This window comes from Spinacia oleracea, chromosome 2 (assembly GCF_020520425.1).
Source record: "Spinacia oleracea cultivar Varoflay chromosome 2, BTI_SOV_V1, whole genome shotgun sequence".
Classification (NCBI taxonomy): Eukaryota; Viridiplantae; Streptophyta; class Magnoliopsida; order Caryophyllales; family Amaranthaceae; genus Spinacia; species Spinacia oleracea.
Window position 1 is genome coordinate 101,759,483 of NC_079488.1, and position 6,159 is coordinate 101,765,641.

The window sequence follows — 6,159 nt, forward strand, 5'->3', positions numbered from 1 at the left end:
GCCTCAAATTAATAGTATTGTTAGGCGGCGTTTTGTACCTAAACGCCTCAAACTTTGTAAAATTTCAGGAGTTAAAACGCCGCGAATAATGTGTAATTTTGTTTTATAAAATAATTTATTTTCTATATTCAATAAGCCAAAAAATGTAGAACCTGTACTCATGCCACATTTATACAATGTCCAAAAGTATCATCAACCACCAATAACTTCCAATAAACTTTGATTTTTACATATAATACCACCATCATATGTTTACAAAAATAAACCAACTAAATAGTTTCAAGTCGATAATAAATATATCTTTCAAGTCGATAATTCAAAATCTCATGCTAAAAATACAGAGCACAATTCTCCATCTTTATCACTGTTGTTCGCTTGATTCACGCTTTCCTTCAGCTTCCTTAATCTCGTCACCACTCTCCTCCTCAGTAGATAGATTTGTGCATGGTCTGTTAAAAAGTGGTGTAATAGTCAACATTGTGATACAAAAACAACAGTACTTCAAAGAGAACCAAATAAAGTGATAGGACAGGTTAACTGCCGTGCCAAACATTCAATAAGCTACCTTGCCATTACTCTGTTTTCCATTTATGAGGCAAATTTTTAGAGGATTCTCAAGCGTAAATAAAATACTTCTACTACAAAGTTTCACAATCACGTGGCATATGGGGGAAAATTGTGCAACTACAATCCCCCCACTGACAAGAGTACAGCACGCTGAGATTTCTCTCTTATGTGACAAAATAGGATAAGATGATCTCATTTCTAAAGCAATACTGCAATAATGTTTGTCTCGCAACGCTGCAAGCCTGTCACTTACTAAGGGACAAATAGGTAGTGGGGTAACACTTCCCTTAAGAGAAGTCATACTACTTTTTATGCCATACTTACTAGGCTGGCAATTTCCATAAGAAGCTAGTGAAAAGAAGAGTACACTGCTATATTTGAAAAGGCGTATAGATGATCCAAAAGCTCAAGGTATGCTATTTAAAGTGCTCAAAGCCTCAGACGATGACTCGGGATATTTTCCACGTGAAACCGAAAACATTTGACAACTTATATAGCAGGGACACATAATCCCAGTATCTTCAGACAAGAAGTTCAATGCCTATTTGGAAGAATATAAATCAGGTTCAAGCAAACCTAAACTGTAACCTAACAATAACTACAAAATGATAAAAGATACTCCTTTAGCATTTTGTAGTTATTGTAAGGTTAAGGTATAGGTTTGTAGTTAATAAGGTTAGGTTAAGGTTAAGGTCTCGCAGAAAGTTAAGGTTTAGTAAAGATACCTGTTTTGTAAGATTGCAGGCACGGTCAGGTGAATTCAAAATCTCATAATAGAACACAGAGAAGTTTAGAGCAAGCCCAAGCCTAATGGAATGAGTAGGGGCCAATTCAGCAAGAGCAATGTCCTTGAACAAAACAAAAAAACTGGAGTCAGCACAACTGAACCACAAGAATACTGTGATAAATGCAGTAGAAAAATATCAATACCAATACATCATGAAATATAAAACCCACCCGAGCAGACTTGTAAGCCAACAGGGTATTCTCAGTAGCCTCCTTATGCTCAACTCTTGTCTTGAACTCAGCAAGGTACCTGTGATAGTCACCCTTCCTGTAAATATGGTATGCCACATCTAAACATAAATTAAGTTTACAAGTCTTGACTCCCTGTATACAACAATCAACAATGACATCAACATCATCCTAATACTCATTAAGTACTGCAGCAACATCAACATTAACATTTTAAAGAGGCAGCAGTGCAGTAACATCAACATTTTAATTTTTAACAAGCAGGCAGCACTGTAGCAGTAGCAGTAGCAGTTTTAATCTATAGTCCAAACAAACAAACGTACATAAGGCAACACCGCAGTAGTAGTAGTTTAAACCTCCTTCACTTTCAACTTGTGGTTTCTTCCCCTGCCTTTTCTTTTTAGCATTTGTTAAATCCTTCACAATTACAGGCTCATCTGAATGACCAGAAAAAAAAACTGAATTATTTCATTACCCTAAACACAACTTATGGCCAGCAACAGAAAAAAAAGCCTAACTCTTAATAACCAGAAAAAAAAAAAAAAAAACTAAACTATATGCTGATTCTTGTATTGCTAGTTATCATGTGTGTCCCATTTGCTATTTTCTTTTCTTCTTATTTGATCAGGCAGTTTCTCTAGAGCAGATTAGCAATGAGGAATATCAGAACTAAGTATATTAATCAGATAAAGTGCAGTCACTTGTGTACTGTCATTACTAAAACTATATGCTTAATTGCTTATAGTTCCTTTATGAGTGGCTAGATTCTTAATCAAATGCTGTTGAAATGGTTAGTATACAAATTGTAAGTGTATACTCTACTACTCTCGCACCAAAAATCCTTCAACCAACAAAACAACATCTAAATTATTTGAGACAAAAACCCCAGAAGTCAACCAAAACAAATTAATAACTTTGCAGCTATGTGGGAAAATTGCAATCAAATAGAGAAAGGAAAAGAAACCATAAAAAAATCCCTCAAAGAAGAGGCCATGCTTGACTTAATAATCAGCGTTTAGGCTCGAGTAAGCTATTTATCTCATTTTTTCCTTACCTTGCTAAATACATACACATCAAGCAGACTACATGAGTTGGCAACTTTCCTGCATGACTTGAGATAGTACAATGTTGCATATTTACATTAATTCCCAGGAGCTATAGATTAATTCATATTCAATTATAGATGCAACACTTAAAAAATTCAAAATTCATACAAACACAAATTACATCGCCAATTACAAATTGTAAAGACAACAATCAGGAAATAGGAAATAGAAACTAACAGAACTCACAATTTGTCGGAATAAATCATTCAACACATTACTTAAGTTGCAATTATCCAACATGGAATCACCTGCAGATACAAAACTACCAAAATCAAGTTCAATAATATATCGCCAATTACAAGTTGTAAAGACAACAATAAGGAAATAGAAACTAACAGAACTTACAATTTGTTGGAATAAATCATTCAACACAAATAATATTCAACGGAACCTTCCATTATTGTTAATCATAGAAATGACATTAAGATTTGAGAAAAAAGAATATGTATAAGCAATTTACCAACAAAATCGAAATTGCACCAGCAAAAAACAAAAAAATATGAAAAAATAATCAAACAAAAATAGATGATACCGGCAAGTCGAAATTTGACCTAATTTCAACAGAAATCGAGCAATTTTCCATCATATCTTTAAGCTTACGAACTGAGCAGCAAACGAGTTTAGAAAATTCGACCAGTTTTCGACTAAATTAGGGTTTATTGGATAAATGTGAAGGATTTAGGTTCGATATTTCGGGGAGATCGCAATTTGAATACCTAATTAAGTAAAATCTAAACAAAACAACCCTAACGAAACAAACATGGTGATACCTTGAATGATCCAAGTCGAGAAATAGAAAGAATGCGAGCAAAACATATACGAATATTTAAGATTTCAAGCAAACCTTTGAATTCATGAGACGTTTTGATCCGAATCGTAGAACTCCTACTGGAAGATTCATGAGTCGTCGAAGATAGAGGAGATCTTGAGCTTGACGCCTTTGATTGGGTAGTGGTAGTCTGGTACGGGGACGGTGGACAAAGAAAACGAGGAATCGAAGGGAGTGAAGAGGGTGGCGAAACGGTAGGGAAGAAGAGGGTCTGTGAGATGAAAGAAGGGAGTGAATCAGAAAATTAAAAACCTAGGTTTTGTTTATTTAGCGTATTCGTTTGAGGCGTTTAGAAAGTAACGCCACGGATTAATACTTAATATTGGTTCGAGGCGTTTTCTTTAGAACTAACGCCGCCAATAAATGGTCATTACGCCTAAATGCTAAAACGGGACATTATTTTGAGGCGTATGCAAAAAAACGTCGCAAAGACGTAGCCGCCAATGAATATTTTTCTACTAGTGTTTCTGTTTTAACTTTTAAGGCATATAGTCGTGTTGTATCGTGTCATCGCTGCCATGTTGTCCAACGCAAAAATCCAGCCCATGTACGGTATGTGGTTCACTCATGCCACGCCTCCCGTAAGATTTAGTCACAAAACTAGTTAGTGTCCCGGGCGATGCCCCGGAGTATTGCATATAGTTTGATTTTTTTATTTATTTCAAATTTACTTATAAATTTTTTTATATATGCAATTTGAGAATATATGAATTTCATGCGGTTTAAAAATAAAATTGGTTAACCAACTATTGTTGAACTAAATTTTTGAGTAATTTTTCATTGGTATAAAACTTTATTTTTTGTAATGCTTTAATTACAACTTATAAAAAAAATTAAATTACAATTGTATATTAAGTTACAAAGTCGAAATACATTTTAGAGAAAAAAACACATTGGATTGGCTAAAAGACAGTGCAAAATAATTTTTATCCTATTCTTTTCTCTATTAATGTCATGGTTTTATGTTTGATCTAAATAAATTTCTATAAAAGATATGTCTTTTGATTAGTAAAAGAATAGAAATTAAGAAAAAAAATTGTTATCATTAAAATTGTTACTCAAATACATAAATTTGGGCATTAAATTTGTATACGACTTTTCTCCTTTTTAGTTGTTTTAGAGTCACAAGTTGTATTATTGGAGTGATGGATAAAACTTAGCATTAGCATATAAGAGGTCATGGGTTCAAGGATGAGTAGCAACATTTTTTTTATGTGAGGACACAATAAACAATCATGTGTGCGTATGACGTGGCGCTACAATGCCATGTCACTTGTCAAGTCATCGTGACACGTGGAGAAATGTCATGAATTGCCTTGGAGCTTTAATAATATATATAGATTTGGCTTTTCCCTATGTCAATTGTGCCATAAATCATTCCATAGGGCTTAGAGTATCTCAAGACTCAAAACCTTAAACCAATTATAATGTCATTTCAACTTGGCTACCCTAAACTTTAATCCACGCAAAGTAATTTGTTCTAAATATGAACGGCTAATATTATTTTATAAAAGTATCTGATCGAAATAACAAAGTTAATCCACTAGGAATTAGCAAAAGAATGGTTGTATAATTACAGAATTAGTTATGTCTAAATTAAGCAACAAACATAAGAATGATCCAATGTAGAGTTATATCTGATGGAACAGAAAGACGGTTTCAAATGCAATGCATCTGATCTGACAGACATTATAACATACAGCCATGTCCATTTCCGAATCCGATCCATCCATGTGTACTTAACATTCTGATCCGTATTAGATAAGCTACTCGCTTTACCCGTACATTCCGTCATCCAAACGCAGCGTAAGGTCGGTAACAAAGCCCGTGTTACTGATTTACGCGCAGCGTTTAAGCTGTTTTTCCCTTAACCTGATAGCACGTGCATGAGTTATAACTTCACTGGTTTCTTGTAATTATACACCCTAAATGCCGAAACCTTTTGCTGATTTTCATGTTATTTTTTTGACCGTCTGTTTTTATTTTGTAACTACCGCGCGAGTACAACGGAGTACCCCGGCTACTCGTATATATTAGTCGTATTATATGCTTAAAAGTTACTTCTTCCTCCGTTTCTTTTTGTTTGTTACGTATTCCTTTTAGAGTGTTTCACAATGTTTGTTACGTGGGAGAATTTTTCCTTTTATAAATTTATTATACTATCATTCTTTTTGCCATCTTTTAATTTTAATTGGTCCAATTTTTTCAACTCCTTAAATTTCTTTACAATTTCCCTGGTATGTTAAGTTAACAATCTTTGTGCTTTTCCATTATTGGTTCATTTTGATAAATAAAACAATCTTATTGGTTGTTGTAATGATTAGTGGATTTTGAGTTTATTTTTTTAATAAAAAAGAAAAACGATCTTTATTATACGTTAATAAACGTGCAAAAGTCCAAACGTAACAAACAAAAAGAAACGGAGGGAGTATTTAAAAATATATTTGGTATATTTTTCTTTTTTGACATAAGCTTAAAGAAATAAATTAAGGAACATAATTAAAAGACAATAAAGTAATAAATTGATAAAGTTAAAGTTGATTCCTTGGCAAGATCATGAGCTCTATGAAACGATCCATCTTGTGTATACTACACCACTGAGATGTTTCTCCAAGACATTTAATCTCTGCAACAGTTCAGAGTAAATGGACATCAATCGATTCTTGCTTCACCACCATCCCT

At 33.7% G+C, this 6,159-nt stretch overlaps 1 long non-coding RNA gene across 1 annotated transcript; it reads right to left on the reverse strand.

Moving 5' to 3' along the window:
• Positions 1–202: 202 nt before the first annotated feature.
• Positions 203–1,649, reverse strand: LOC110798121 (uncharacterized). Its single transcript, XR_008927299.1, has 3 exons — positions 1,525–1,649; positions 1,293–1,415; positions 203–449 (listed from the first exon to the last, which is right to left on the reverse strand). It is a non-coding gene; the product is annotated as an uncharacterized lncRNA (long non-coding RNA).
• Positions 1,650–6,159: the final 4,510 nt, after the last annotated feature.